General features: G+C 37.8%; 1 protein-coding gene across 6 annotated transcripts in view; it reads left to right on the top strand.

Moving 5' to 3' along the window:
- The first annotated feature begins 1,430 nt into the window (after window positions 1–1,430).
- LOC105224258 (homeobox protein onecut) overlaps window positions 1,431–16,997 on the top strand; it is an 87,008-nt gene continuing 71,441 nt past the window's right edge. The window contains exons 1-2 of one of the 6 annotated variants that reach the window (XM_049460250.1): window positions 1,431–2,145; window positions 2,204–2,746. The gene's annotated coding sequence lies outside the window, so the exon portion shown is untranslated. Of the gene's footprint in view, window positions 3,401–16,997 lie in introns of all 6 variants that reach the window. The other 5 variants (XM_049460254.1, XM_049460253.1, XM_049460248.1 and 2 more) reach the window with 5 other exon arrangements.

The following is a 16,997-nucleotide window of genomic DNA, read 5'->3' as shown; positions in this document are numbered from 1 at the left end:
CTCTAGAAGAAGCCCGCTTCTGTTCCTATTTCATCCTTTCAACAGTCAGTATACATGTAGATTTCACTATTAGAACTGTCGGCCCAGAACCATTGATTCATTCTTATGTACTGGGGAAGGAAAACGTTTTGTTTAATTCCTCACGATATCATTTTCTCGGTCGTATCGCCAATTGAGTCCGAGTTCATTAACAAACAGTATGATACAATGCACGTAGTGACGCTGATTCTGGCTCCAATCATCAAATCATGAAGCGGCTGGCCGTAAGCATTACATCATACTGTATTTCGCTAGCATATGTATGTATGTATTAGCCTGATATCGACGATAACCTCCTTACCTCCAGAATCTTTGTTAATGTAGTTTTCTTTGGGCCGGTAGCGCACAGTAAACTCTATTTCGATAATTTCGTTCACCACAATACCGCACGTGGGACCATAAACCCTCCTTTGGGGCAATAGCTTTTCTGCAGCTGGTCCAAGTTTGAAGGGCATTAGAAGCCCTGTTCTTGATGTGTTCTCTCAAGTTTAGTTTTTTTATCTAGGATAACTCCAAGGTATTTAAAGGAGCTCGATGGCGAAATAGGGGGGAACTCCTTAAATATTTAATTGCGTTATTTTTGTTCGTCCTGTGAAAAGACAAATTTCAGTTTTCTAAGGATTCATAGTTAAACCGTGACCTTTCGCCCAGTTGACGGAGATATCAAGGTCCCTTTCTATGTGCCGGTATAAGCAATAGTGGTAGCTGATATCAGTTCAGCTGCACTAGCGTTGTTGAATGCACCTTCCATGTCGAATGCCGCTAAGGTGGATTCACTGAAGAGCTTTCGAATGTCCCAAGAACTTCATGTAGAGCGCTATCAACCGATAAGCGCTCAAAACAGTGGGTCACATTTTGAAGAAAGTATGGAAGCAAGCATTCGTACCCCTTGTGTATCTGAAATCCCTTCTATCACGTTTTTCTGCATGTATACGTACGTAAATACAAACATACGTCCATAACTATTATTATGTTATACCTAACCATGAGCTTTAACAGGGAGATCTTATTTGTTATATAATGGGCAGACTCGTGAACGTCTGTGTTATATGCGCCAATGAGTGTATTGGAAGATCGTATACGATTTCATAATTCAACAAGAATTTTACAATAAAGCCTATCATAGACAAATTCGTTGTGCTGCAGAAGAAAGTATCTTTATTTATTTGTATATGAAATGTTTACCAACTGACGACTATATTTCGCCGTGTCGTACGCCAACTGTTTAACATTGATTTATTGCACACCCAGGTTTAACGTTAAAGTTTTTTTTATTACACACTTTATAATTTTCTTTGGCCTGGCATTATGCTACACTTCCGCATACGACCAATTTCAACACAAACAAATTGATGTTACTCGTCGAAATTTCTGCGAGTAACCATACATACCTGAACGGGTGTGCACTTAAGTTAATGCATAAGTAGATACCCAACAGCTACATCAACTAGTTATAAAATGCCTAAAGTTTTGTTTTTTTTTAAGAAGAACTAGTTATTAGCATACGGCATATACCAGTCTTAGCAGTTGAAACATATACTAACTTTTTCTACCTTCGTTAAGCGAAAAAATTACTGGTCAAATTAAATAGCATATTAGAAAATTGTTCTGAAATTTGTATAAGTCGGATGTGTAGCCGAATGCCCGACCAGCTTTACTTGTTGCAAACTGATGTCCGACTAGTTTGTTCCTTTGACTAGCACTATTTCATTTAAGAAATTCTAAATAAAGCGTAGCACAAACTTGTTTGTTTTTTCTCTGTATTATTTATAATATCTGAAAATCACGATTGACTTATTTTAGTACAACACATGCGAAAAATAGCATTCTGGTTGGTTGACTAGTTGGACCTGTGGTACACATTATCACTAAAGCAATTTATAACTATTTGGTTCTGTAGGGTGTACATAAACGTACAACATACATACATATGTATGTACCCAACATATGTATGTATGTATGTACATATATTATAAACCTAGTTGTTTTTGTAGTTTTGCCTGTCTCCAGTGCTTTCCTAAAGTGTCCGCTGCTCGTGCTGGGGTTGCGCACATGTCGAAGGGTAGTTGGCGAGGAGTAGTTACATAGTATTGGGTACGGCTAAGGGTTGGTGAGCTTCTTCATATATGCTGATTTTGTTTTACTACTCGTTATTTTGCTTCAGAAATTTTGCTCTTCGACCCCATCAGAGCGCATGCCAAGTTACGCGTGCTTTCGAAACTCAGTTGGATTTAGACTTACTTTCGAAAATTACCACAGGAACGGAAGGTTTTAGATGTGCGGTCGGTGGCGAAAAATACGAAATGTTTTATAAAATATTGCTACAAAAAAAAAAGGTTGAGCAAAGCAATTTAAAACGTCATCTTAAATTTTTATTGGTGCTTGTATGTTGAAACCCTGTGAATACGTTTATTTGTAGAGAAAGAAGTGAAAAAATTATATCAACAAAAATAATAAAAGGAAAATGATGGGCTACTATATATAAATGGCCTTCATCACTGAGTAAATATATGTATATATGCATATAATATATTCACTTAAAAAAGTGAAAATACATGCATATGTATGTACATATAAGGTATGATATAGAAATTCGTATGTGTATTGTGTAAACATGATTAAAAGGATAGAAACGTCAGAAGGATGTGTTGCCTATACTTATTTTCATAAGGAACTTGCATATTGCGCCTAAAACGATAACCACACAGTGAGTGTTTCCAATTTTGTGATAACTATTATCTCATATATTTCAAATGACCGTTTTTAGTTGGAAATGTTTCAACATAAACATTGGTCCCTATTTTTCTGCTTCTCACGTTCGTATATTGTTATTGTGTACGGTTGAAACTGTGTTTATCTCGGTATATGTCCTGCATTGCAGTAAAAACGTTGTTATTGTCTATTTTGTCGTTGCCGTTGTGATTACCGTTGCCACAACGGTCTTACTGTGTTGTGCGCATGGTTTGCAATCGTTAGAGTCAGCAGTGACCGCAGCAATGCCAACTTTCGTCGATTAGTTCGCCTGTTTACCTACTCCTTCGTACTCGGTAATTTTCACATGCATTCGATATAAAAGTACACAAAAATGTGACAATACATGCGCGTTTGAATACATTAAGTGGAGAGCTTGTGTTGCAGGAGCAGCAGCAACCTTAAAAGTATGAAAAACAGTTTCCTGACACGAAATAAGCGGCAGAAAGTGTTAAAGACATTAAACCCAATTTGATCTTTGCATAAGTAACGAATCTCGCAAATAGCTAAATGAATAACAGAAAAATTAAGTAAGACACTTGTAATTATATAGTAAAAACTCGTCCAGGTGTAAGTCACTTAAATAGTGAAATTGTATATAAATGGAACGGTAAATTATTAATGTCTAAATAAATTTTGTTTTAAAACAAACATATATACATACACATATGCTTTCGCGCATATTTAAAAACTGCATATATGCAAGTATGGGTAGGCATACTCAGAATTATACAAAATGTTTAATTGCACACGCAAACGTGCAGCCTACGTAAAGGCTTTCACCTAACTACATATAAACGAACAACACACATTAGGTAGCAATATGCTCAAGTACGTAAGCGTGAGTGTATGTATCCGTTTGTATGCAAATATAAACCGTATATGTATGCCATTGATTTCCATATACTGTATGCCAACAAGAAGCAAGAATTCAAAAAAAGATAAATATAATACACAAATATATAACTAAAAAATGTAAGAAAGATCCTATGTATAGGGTATAGGATGTCAAAATGTGTTCTGTTTTTTTTTGTTATGAAAATAATTTTATGCCATTTAAGATTTAAATAAAATGTCTTCCGAATGGCAACCATGGTTTTCATATCTCCTCAACCCGTTTACGCCAAATTTCGATGACGCTGTGTAGCATTTCTGCTATAGTCCGCTGAATGTTGTCTTCGAGTTTTTCGAGCGTTGCGTAAACCTTTGATTTTCCAAAGAATGATATGTCTGGAGGTGTTAAATCGCAGCATCTTAGGCATTTGATTTGGCCATTTCTCGAAATGGGCCTGGTCTGAGAATATGATTTTTCGATTACAGTAGTCAGTGAAGAACGTCAATTTCCGAAATAATCTTCTACCAAGTGAAACATGACACGATTAAATGGAAAAGCCTTCAAAACATACTGACAAAATTTGCCACAAGTTAGCAAACAAAGATGGCCGCCACAAGCTGTCAAAATCACGTTATCTTTATTGATAAACGCTGTATTTACGCACGGCATAAGAATAACAAACATGTAGAGTAGTATGCTATAAAAGCTATAACCCATTGTGAATTCAGGTATAATGGATATAACCAACTAACAACAAATCAATTTTTTTTTTTGGAAGTATTACTAGACCAGAAAATATCTGTTTCAAGACACATACAGGTAAAATAGTAAGTGTAATCAACATTAAGTTAAATCAAAAAATATATATTAACTTTTTTCTCCAGCAACAGATTAAAGTCGCACGACAGGGAGTCGCCTTGTCTGAAACCTCGTTTGGTATCGAACGGCTCGGAGAGGTCCTTTCCGATCCTGACGGAGCTTTTGGTACTGCTCGACGTCAGTTTACACAGCCGTATTAGTTTTGCGGGGATACCAAATTCAGACATCGCGGCATAAAGGCAGCTCCTTTTCGTGCTGTCGAAAGCAGCTTTGAAATCGACGAAGAGGTGGTGTGTGTCGAATCTCCTTTCATGGGTCTTTTCCAAGATTTGGTGAATATCTGGTCGGTTGTTGATTTGCCAGGTCTAAAGCCACACTGAGAAGGTCCAATCAGTTTGTTGACGGTGGGCTTTAATCTTTCACACAATACGCTCAATAGAACCTTATATGCGATGTTGAGGAGGCTTATCCCACGGTAGTTGGCGCAGATTGTAGGGTCTCCCTTTTCATGGATTGGGCATAGCATACTTAAATTCCAATCGTTGGGCATGCTTTCCGACCATACATTACAAAAAAGTTGATGCATGCTTCTTATCAGCTCTTCGCCGCCGTGTTAGAATTGCTCGGCCGGCAATCCATCGCCCCCCGCCGCTTTATTGTTCTTTAGGCGGGTAATTGCTATTTGAACTTCTTCATGGTCGGGCAATGGAACGTCTGCTCCATCGTCTTCGATTGGAGAATCGGGTTCGCCTTCTCCTGGTGTTGTACGTTCACTGCCATTCAGCAGGCTGGAGAAGTGTTCCCTCCATAATTTAAGTATGCTCTCAGCGTCGGTGACTAGATCACCTTTAGGGGTTCTACAAGAGTATGCTCCGGTCTTGAAAGCTTCTGTAAGCCGCCGCATTTTTTCGTAGAAGTTTCGAGCATTAGCCCTGTCGGCCAGCTTATCACGCTCTTCATACTCTCGCATTTCGGCCTCTCTTTTTTCTTCCTGCAAATGCGTCTCGCTTCCCTCTCCAACTCTCGGTATCTATCCCATCCCGCACGTGTTGTGGTCGATCGTAACGTTGCGAGGTAGGCAGTCTGGTTTCTCTCCGCTGCGACACGGCACTCCTCGTTGTACCAGCTCGTCTTTAGCATTTTCCGAAAACCAATGGTTTCGGTTTCAGCTGTACGTATGGAGTAAGGAATGCCGCCCCACAGTTCCCTTACACCGTTTTTTACCATACAGAGGCGGGTGGGAGTCTTCACTGCACCAAGATAGTGGTCCGAGTCGCTGTTAGGACCTCGGAGCGTACGCACGTCTAGAACACAGGAGACGTGTCTTCCGTCTATCACAACATGATCGATCTGGTTAGTGGATTTTGGATCCGGAGACAGCCACGTAGCTTGATGTATTTTCCTAAGCTGGAATTTAGTACCACAGATAACCATATTTCGGGCCCCGGCGAAGTCGATCAGCCTCAACTCATTTGGGGATGTTTCCTCGTGGAGGCTGAATTTACCGACCGTAGTGCCAAAGATACCTTCTTTGTCCACCCTGGCGTTGAAGTCGCCAAGCACGCTTTTGACATCGTGGCGGGGGCATCTCTCATAAGTGCGCTCCAAGCACTCATAAAAGGCATCTTTGGTCACATCGTCCTTCTCTTCCGTCGGGGCGTGGGCGCAAATCAGCGATATGTTGAAGAACCTCGCTTTGATGCGGATTGTGGCTAGACGTTCATTCATAGGAGTGAATGATAGTACTCGGCGACGGAGTCTCTCTCCCACCACGAATCCAACACCAAACTTGCGCTCCTTTATATGGCCTCTGTAGTAAATGTCACAAGGACCTACTTGTCTCTGTTCTTGTCCCGTCCATCGCATTTCTTGGATGGCGGTGATGTCAGACTTTATTTTCACGAGGACATCAACCAGCTGGGCAGCGGCACCTTCCCAATTAAGGGACCGGACATTCCAGGTGCATGCCCTCAAATCGTAGTTCTTATTTCGTTTACCATGGTCGTCATCAAAAGGGGGGTCTCTCATCCGAGGCTGACTGTTGGTTTTCATTGGGGGTGTTTTTATACGTGGTGGGTCCCAAACGCAACGCACAACCCTATGTAGAGGATATTTCGCCTTCTCACTTTAGCTCGCCTTCAAACGGATGTTCTTAGGCTACCCAGAGGATACTTGGTCAAAGATCGGAAGTCGTGAGCTGCTTGAGTCATATGTAAAAGAATCGTTTCTGGCCACTCCCAAGTGAATGGCGACCAGTGAAATTTCTTCACTTGGGTGAACTTCTACACATGACTCCATCCTTCCAGAAACTATAATACCCTTCAGATTCCATACAAAAACTTAATTTGTATGGCCAGTTTGTCTTGCATCTGCATATATGCTATAGTATTCTTATTTGATTTCTTCAGAGATTGTACCATTGCCTTAAGTAATAATTTGAGTCAAATTTCGTGAAAATATTAGTATACATACATATTTGTATTGGATCATGGGTATTAAAATAATATTCCCATACACTTGTTCTAATTATTATAAATGTTTGTTTTTGTTTTATATTGAGAATATAGGGAAGAAGTTAACAAAATAATGGGAAATCATCATCAGACAGAGAAAGAACATATGGTCGGCTACATAACCAAAATGTATGTTATTTAGTAGCTGGGGCAATTGGTGAACCGAGTTCATACACTTTCGGCATTAAACTTTAGCATATTCAATATTATACGTTGACTTTATTTTGCTAAAATACCAACCGAAAGTAAAGGCTAAAATAAATATTCACCCGATTTATCATTTAATTTGTTCATAGATGCACTATTATTAGAAGGATACGCTCTCTTAATTTCATAAAGATAAATCACATAGTAACTGATACATATATGTGGTATCAAGTTAACTGGATGTTCGAAGATCTCTATATTAAGTAAGAAGGCATTTCTTGACACAAGAGTAAGATTCTAAAAATATATCTCACAGATTAAGAGATATTTTAGGTAAAAAGACAGTCATATGCACTGGGGTCCACATATTTGCTATCTGGTGGCTTGAAAAAATATGGTGGAATTTCGACAATTTTTAGACATAAAATGACATATCTCTAAAGCAAATTTTATGTAAAGCTTTATTTATATCATAAGGTTCTCGATTTATATACTGTAATTTAAAAGAATCAGATAGAATATAAAACTATTATATAATTGAAAAAGTCGTGCTTGAAGTCCAATTTTACAATGAATTTTACAATTTACAATGAAGCATAAAAATCTCAGGATAATTTTACGTACCCTATTGTCTAATTCTGATGTCGGCTTCCATGAGGCCCATCTGCGTCATGAATAGTACTTCTAGCATTCTACTTTATATAAAGAGTTCTTATACTTTCCGTAGTTTTCACAAAAGCCGTTATACTTATATAGAGAGTGGGCGGAGTTACCATCGGATATTTAAATTTTTACACGTTCAGAGGAGGTAGCGAAGAGACTTATCCCGAGAAGCTGACAATTTTCCCTATTCGGCGGTAGCTATGACATTTTACGGCAGTGGTCCGATGCCAATGTATGGTGGCAGTGAACACGTGTACCACGTTTCATCTTCTTCTTTATTTGCCAATTCGTTAATAATATGTACAATATTAATAAGCTTAATAATAATATAGTAATGTAATGTTAAATATATTTATTGTATATTAAAAAAAAAAAATAAAAAATCACAGACGTTTCATCAGAAACCTAAATTTTTATTTTATTTGAATTGCGCAAGCAAACTCTCCCTGAGGTCGTGAAATCATAGAAAGCTTGCGTCATGCGAGTCCTTTTCTGTAAATGACGATAACATCGTAAAAAGTTAAACACATGTCAATCAATCATTAATGCTAGTCTCGTACCAAAAGACCTGAATCTTTTAAAAAAGAAAACGACGTCGAGTAAAGGTCCCAAAAGAAATTCTTGACAACGTGGAATCCTACATTCATCCAACGCATCATTACTGCGGCGATTTATGAATATAACGTCGAAACTATCCAAACATCTAGCGAACGGCGCTCCAAAAATTAAAAAAAAAACGTAAATTCGTTGAAAGCAGTGAAGGCCATCCCAGACGAGCTTATGAGTGCATGGAAATCTGGATTAATTGCATGCTCAGGCGCATGTTTCGAAGACGATAATAAATATTTGTATTAAAATACGTGAACATTTCTTTTTCTCATTCAAATTTCATCAGATGGTATATTTCACAGACTAATTTCCGTTATATAGTCACCAATACACCGAGGCCCAAATATTCGGTATCTGCGGATTGGAAATTCATAGAACCATTTTTGGATAAAATATGGATTGCCTTTCAGCCTATTTCTGGTGTCTGTTGTACAAACAATACTGTAAAGTGAAAGAGTCCGGGGAAATTAAAAATTTTGATATATATATATATATGAATTAAATATTACACTTTAAAATTTTTAAGCAACCAAAAACGCAGATTTCTTGTGTTATTCAAAAGGTAATGGCACTTAAAAGAATTTCGCTTAACCCTCTCATGCCCGAATTAAAGTCAGAACACCTAAAAAAATATTGAGGACAGATTTGTTTTAGTCATGACGAATATATAAGCTGATAAAAATATCAAAGTCCTTGGAGTCTTGGTTCGCTATATTCTGGATGTTGCCTTTAGGCAGGTGGTAATTAAAAAAAAGTAAGTTTTTTTATCGCATTTCATATTCCAATTTTAGTGTGGAAGGAAAAATCATGTTTTCTTAGCAGATTGCAGCATAAATAGACATTGCTTTAACTGCAATAACCAGTGAGGCATACGTAGCATGCATGTGCCTTTTACTCCTCATTTTAACAGAGACCAAATTTACGAAATTGTGTAGATTTTTTCATATCATAATATGCTCTTTTATATCAAGCTGATTCAGAAGGCATAGAAAGAGTAGGTGATGTTGGTACCGTTTGAGGAAGGGCGGCCTCTTTTCCTTGGTAAAACTGGAGTTTGAGTTGCTTTAACAATCAGTTTGAATTTTTGTGCCCATACCATTATGTATGCTGGAATATTTATCTCAGCAAGATATAGTATATACCAACATATCTTTCAATTTCTGTCACATTTCATTTACTCTCCGTTCCTGAAATCGTCACAATGAACCTAAGGTTGCGGTGCATTCCTCATTTATTAATCTAATAACATTTCAGTATTTTCGCACTTCTCAACCTTGAACTTTGCATATTATTTTTTTCCATTTTTCATTTTCAATTACTTCTCCGTCAATTTCTTTGCTAATAGTTCATCAATCATACTAATTTCATTCATATTGCTGCCTTTATTAATAATATTATTTACTGTTGTTTTACTGGTCTTTTTAATGCAAGACTTTCTACGTGTGTTATCGTTAATGATTCGTAAACGGCTGGCATGTGCAGTCAGTAAATTGTGACCTGTGACTAGGCCAACAACCGTTATTCAGTCTTTTCGTGTGAGTAGAACCTTGTGAGTTTTCCATCCGCTTCCTTGTACATGATCTTAGCGATTCTGCAAGACTCTTAAGACTTTTCACCTCACCTTGATCCGTCTGTCAGCCTTTTTAGAAATTTTGTTGTTTGTCATTTTCAACGATCTGCTTAGAATCCTGAACAGATTCGGTTATCAAGCGGATGGCAATTTTGGCAATCTCATCACCTATTTCATTTCTTGGAGCACCTTTGTTGTGTGGAATCAAATATAATTACATACAGTTATGTGAAAAATAATAAGGACAGTGGTCTGCAGTTAAGGCATCCAGAAATGTGGGAAAATTAACAGCAAATAATCAAATTTATTGCGAACAAATTAAAAAAAAGTTTGTTTTTTTACAGTTTTACCCATATTTAGCTATGTTTTGTATTTTATTTGCATTTATTTTCAAATTCACGATATGTACATATGTGTAACCAATTCAAAAAGCCATACATTCGGTTTGGAAACTTATTTTTATTTATTTTAAAGTACAAATTTTGTGAAAATAAACATAAATTTAGGACCAATTCACTTTTGCTCGATATGACCACCTTTTGGCTTAACTATGGAGACGGTCAGAAAACGAAGCGCAAGCTGCCCGAATGTGACTTGCCGGTATTTTGGCCCACTCACGGACAATAGCTTTCTTCAGCATCTCGAGACTGATGTATTTTTTACTTCGGACCTTGCTCCCCAAAATAGCCCATAGAGAATAATCCATTCGATTCGCATCTGGTGAATTCGAGAGGCATGGTGTGGTCGTAATGAAGTTCGGAACGTTGTGTTTCAGCCATTCTTGATTCACTCGCGCCTTGTTCAAACGTCCGTGGTTTGCGACCGATATGTTTGTTTGCCCACGGCTTCAAAGCAGCCTCCAGAACACTTTCCCGATAATATATCGCATTTACTTTGACGCCAGGCTCGATGCAAACAATTGGAGAGCGCCCATTTGCAGTGACAGCGGCCCAATCCATGATTTGTGGCGGGTGCTGCCTCCTGCTGGCCAACCGATCACTTAGATTCTCGTATGAACGGTCGGTCAAGTAAACCCTATCGTTTTGAGAGTTTACGAATTGCTCAATTGGAAAAATTTTTTCGTTAGAAAACACAATGTTCGGAATTTGACCGCTTTCAGCCCAGCGAAGCAACTGCTTCGCTCTCTCAAGTCTTACTTGTTGCTGCTTCGGTGTGAGATCATGGGCCTTTTGGATCTTGTAAGGCTTGACCTTGAGCTCATCTTTCAATATACGTCGAATACTGCGGTCGGATATTTTCAGTTCTTTAGCCATTTGATTGGCACTTCGTCGTGGATTTCGCTCAAGTCGCTTCTTTACTTTCCGAACCATCTCACGTGACATTGCAATCTTTTGATGACCACCTCCATGGTGTTTTGCGATGCTACCAGTATCATTGTAACGAGTGATGGTGCGATAAACAAAAACTTTATTCACATTAAGGTGTTTGAGCTCACGAACAATTGCTGGCTGTGATTTTCCAGCTAAATATAAAGCAATCGCACTATTACGTTTTAATTCCATCCCTTATCACTTTTTAGCATGAGTGTATTCAGCGTACTGTAGTATAAATTCTTGCAGTACTGCCACACAATCGGTTGCTTTCATAGTCCGCTGACCATTGTATGAAAACGATCCTCAAATCATAATGTTTCCGCCAACTTGTTTATCGGTCTTTATCGTATACATAGGGTTATAGGCAGCATTATTCGGTCTTCTTACATAAAGAATAGCTTGATTAGAATTAAATAAGTTGACTTTTGTTTCGTCAAACCCGAGAATGTTACGTAATTTTTCTTTAGTCCAAAAGACATGTCCTTCGGCAAACTTAAGCTATTGTTGCACGTTCCTTGTTGACAACACAGGCCTTTCTCCCGTGCTTCGGCTCTTCAGATTTTCCTTTATAAGTACTTTGAGGTAAGCTGATGAATCAACATCAATATTTAAATCCCTTTTATAAGCATTGACGAAATGAAAGGAGCTTTCTTAACATAGCAAACTACATATATTTTCTTGACAAACAACGCTTTTTTGGACTTCCTGGCGAGTGTTTCAATCTGGGAAACCCATTTTACTGCTTGTTCAAACAGTGTTTTGGAAGCATTCAGTTAATTCGCTACTTTTCTGTACGAATTTCCATGTTTCACTAAATATTTAATATTGGGTTGTCAAAAAAGTCTTGCGGTACTTTTATTGAATCAATTTGTGTGGCACCCATATATCGAACTTCTTAGTGACTCCAAGCTTCTTCAAATGGTTTATAACGGTTTGATGACTACTATGCCGGTCTCTTCCAACAATTCAGTCAAAAAAGGCTTGCGGTACTTTTATTGAATCAATTCGTGTGGCACCCATACATCGAGCTTCTTAGTGACTCCAAGCTTCTTCAAATGGTTTATAACGGTTTGATGGCTACTATCCCGGTCTCTTTCGACCAGTTCAGCGATTTTATCGCAATTTTCGACAACAGGCCTTCCGGAACGTGGCGCATCTTCGACAACCTCTACACCAGAGCGAAAACGTTGAAACCATCGTTGTGCGGTGGAAATGGAAACTGTATTGGGTCCATAAACTGCACAAATTTTATTGGCGGCTTGTGATATATTTTGCTTTTATCGTAGTAGTACTGTAAAATATGCCGTATTTTCTCTTTATTTAAAAGAACTTAAACTTAACGACAATCAATGAAACACATGTTAGCGCGTGAAATGAGCTTTCCAAAAAGGTATAGCATGACGACGAATAAAACTAGAACTACGCGCTTTCAGCGCCAACTAGCGAAAATACCGCAAGACTTTTTAGTGCTTATCCTTTCCCATATCGATACAATAAAAAGAAGAACCAGGTTTAAATTGATTGATATTAAAGCCAAAATATTATTTTTGCCTTGTCTCTGCAAAAAAACACGTTTCAGTAAAACTATTTTCGTTATTGGTTTTTAATAGCACGCTGCCCTGATTAAATCGTACAACTGCTTGCGGACTTTGTTAAGAACAAAATGGCATTTTACGAAATGTGTAAAAATACTTTGTATTTGTCTAACGGAATATGTTTTTATAAATAAGGTGTGATCGTGACACGCAACAAACACAAAAACTTTACTTCTCAGAACTAGTTAAATTTATTACAAAACAATTATTAAAATACAAAAAACATGAAAGTAATTAAAAAAGACGCCGTCTTCGATGGTTTTTTTCTCTCTACACAAAGTCATAATTTTTGTGAGGCAAATACGCTCAGAGGCGTATTTCTGTGGCGTGACACTCGTTTAGCTATATCGTCTGCATAAGTTATCAGTTTTAGTGCTATTCCTTCAAATTTTTTCAGAAGCTTATTTGCCACAATGAGCCACAAGAGAGGCGACAGTACAACCATTTAAAGAGTTCCTACTCTCAGCAATCTGGTTTCGTTTCATTCTGCGTTAATCCTCCTGCAGTTTAGTAGAGCTGTTATACATGCTACAATGGAGCCCGCCATCCCGGCTGCTACCAGACTATTAACGATATCACCATTGGATACATTATTGAACGCTCCACTTATGTCAAGAAAGGCGCCCAGGTTATATTCCTAATCCTCTAAAACTTTCTATATATTTAAAGTTAATGAGTGGAGTGCTGTCTCAGTGGATCAATCCTTCGTATAGGCGTGTTGAGCTTTCGATGTTTAGCCGATTATATCTTGTCCCTAATGTAAGCATTTTGAATTATATGAAATATGTTCAGAAGGAATGAGATTAGACTTAGTGGTGTATATTCTTTCGAATAAAGGGGGCTTCTTTGCCCCCCTTTGGTATGAATATGACCAAAGGATAACCACACTGCTATGCCTTAACGATCCTCCATAAATACCCACTAGGTATGATAGCAGCACTGTTGATACATTCAGCATTATGGCTGGGAAGATACCGTCTATTTCCTAAAAGTTATAAGTTAGTAGCGTCCATACATCCTGGAAAGTGTATTTTTGAGTCGACTGGGTCTTCCAGTGATTTTTCACTGCAACCAGTCCACTCTCCACATTTATTGTGTATTAGTCACCCCATCATAGGGTGATGGGTAATAGTTTCCTAAGCATAGCCACTATGGTAGTCTTTTCTAATTTGCCGTAGAAATCATTTCGTGACTCCCTTTTGATTTGATGAATCTCTTTTTTTACATATTGGTTATCTTGCCCAGTTTGTAGAGTTCATAAACACTGCGTCTAAGTAATCCGAGCTCCTTGTTACACCAAGATGACTTCGAACCTCGCTTTGCATGTGAGGGAGGGAATGCGATGAAATATGTTGTACTGAGAATATTCGTAAGTGTGACGTTACCTTTTCCAATTCAGAGGTTGAACCATATGCTTTGAATGTGGTTAATTTCTGTGTTACTATTTTCTTGCTCAGATTCCTTTTAGTGATCTTAGGATTTCGGTAAGTTTCACTTTTATTGAGAGCTGTTAATTTTACTTGAAAGCTTACATACCTATGGTCAGAAAACGAGTGTATTCGAAGCACTTTCCAATCTTCTACCTTGATTCTTGTACTAGTATGTAGTGTTACATATAGAACATTATTTGAGGCAGAACCCATATCCGCTCTGTTAGCTAATGTAAGATTCTTTATAAGTTTAAAGTTTAGTAATGACTCTTCCCTGTTGGTATCGCTGCTACCACATACCGTGTGGTGCGCATTGGTGTCAGATTTCAACACCAGGGATCCGCTGGCGACGCTTCATCATCGTAAGGCATGTAATAGGATTCAAAAGGTAGTGTCTCATTCTTGTCATCATTTACATCTACCCCTGTCAGGCCATATGAGGAGAAATTCAGGTTAATATATGAATATAATTTTTGTGTCATAAAGAACTGAACTTCTTCTTTTTGTCAACTCTACAGTTAAAAATGAAAACACTGAACTTCTTTGCTTAGGTCCAATCTTCGACTGAATTCCTCTTTATTTCAATTTGTTGCTTACATTCTAATGTGTTTATACTTACATACATACACACATCTGCATGCATGCCAGAAGAATTTAATTTGTCAGCAGAAAATGTGTAATCAAGCTTCTTTTATTTCAAGAAAGAGTACAGGTTTCGAAGTCTTTCTTAAAGTGAATAATGTTTATTTATTTATTATTGGGTGTATGTATGCCAATATGTGACTACATATATATGTATACTTTTCCTTATCAGTATAACAGTCCTTACCTTGTTTGTTGCACTCGCTATGTGTGTGTAATGTGAGAGTGACTTTAGTCCTGATACCATGTTCCCCGAGGCTATCCATGGTTCTTGAATCATCGTAGCCGATCTTCACTGCATTGAGAAGAGCTCGGCAGACACACAATTTATGCAAGTTTATCTGAAGACCTGCATTGCTAAAATCAGCGTTTTCTCGATCTGCATCTCCAGATCACCTATTTCTGCATATTGAAGTTTCAAAGAGGTATCTACAAGAATCTTGTAGAACCTTACCCAGATCCTTCTCGCTCCTCCATAACGTAAACATAAATATTAACAGTCGGGTTGCGCTTTTTGATGCGAAGGTATACGCCATTTCCGCTCCTCGCCATCTTCCCGAACCTATCGTACAACATGTACTCTACCTACCTGTTTAGAGAATGTAGTTGTGGCTAAAATCTTCCTTGCCTTCAGCACCATCCAATCTTCGGTCGACACATCAAGATTTTTTTTTTGGAGAAGCCGCAGTGCAGCCGTTTTCCCGTTCGAGGTATAAGAACATTCACTTTCGGAATGGTAGGGATGCGGCTCTGGCCCTTTGCAGTTAGCGGACAGGTTTCTTTTCCCCGCAATCTGCTAATCGATCCGGTTCCCTAGCATTTTATATCTACCTCCTATTATCTCATTAGCAATGACAGAAATATTTATACCTCCTTGTCCCCCAGTTTACCAGGAAGCGAAGAATGCCTGCCTGCATCGCCCAGACCTGCTCTAAGAAGTAGCTCAGTTGCCAAGCCCAAACGGTGATTGTAAGGATGTCCTTTACAAAATTATTATAAGTACCTCTTCACTTCTTTCAACATTATTATATTTTTAATTTATTCTTCTTTTTTTTAATGATATTGCTCACTTGGTTTTACAATTAAGTGTTTACTTAAATATTTATTTGCAACTTTGGACATGAAAGGGTTAAGTACCATATAGTATTTACTTTCTGTTTGGTAAAAATATCTTTTAACATTTTTTAACAAAGTTTTAATTAATAAAAACAAAAATATGCAGTTCATGCTGCTTAGCACGTCTTCGTGATGATGAACTGACGATGAAATAGCCGATTAACGCTTCTTCCGATAGCCAAGAGAGGCACAAATTTCATTCTTACGCAGCTGCAGAAATTACAATAATAAACTTATAGTGGACATAACAAAAAAAGTCGTTTTGAACAACATGATAGTATATGACATTACAAAGCTTGCAGTGGTGGCCTTTTATATTACCTTATGAAGTTTTTTTCTAAACCCCTTTTTTCCAAATATTTTCACCGGTATTGGAAGATATACAACATTGAAAATCGAATTGTCCTGCGTAGGCCACATCACACAACGGAGGGTTAATTTTCAAATCATAGATACCATTCCCGCATGTAATCCAATTATAGTTATAGCACTTTATAAAGCTTCGATTGTCATAATTTTGTAGTAGTGGCAAAAATTTGATTCCACCTACACACTGCCAACCTTTCTATAGGGTCAAGGTATGTACATACATATGTATGTAGAGGGTATCCCAAAATTATGGCTGAATTTCCTTGATGCAACGTTGCTGTGGAGGCATTTATTTTTCGACAGTCACAAACCCCAAAGCAGCAATCAATCTGCATTAATTTTTTCATTATTTTTGAAATAAAATTAAATAATGAAAACACGTTTTTCTATCGTGTAGAGAGTCACCTGGAATTAAGCTCTCTCGTCATCTTGCTTTTGTACGTCACTAATCATATCAGTGATGCGTTGTCATAATAGCTGTTTAAATCAGACTAATTCGGTATTGAAGAGTTGGAGGAGAATAATGAAACTATGCGAAAAAATCACCTACCCTACTTTGACAGTT

The sequence above is a fragment of the Bactrocera dorsalis genome, chromosome 6 (genome assembly GCF_023373825.1).
Source record: "Bactrocera dorsalis isolate Fly_Bdor chromosome 6, ASM2337382v1, whole genome shotgun sequence".
In the NCBI taxonomy this organism is placed as follows: domain Eukaryota; kingdom Metazoa; phylum Arthropoda; class Insecta; order Diptera; family Tephritidae; genus Bactrocera; species Bactrocera dorsalis.
This window is presented reverse-complemented; position numbering and strand designations above follow the sequence as displayed.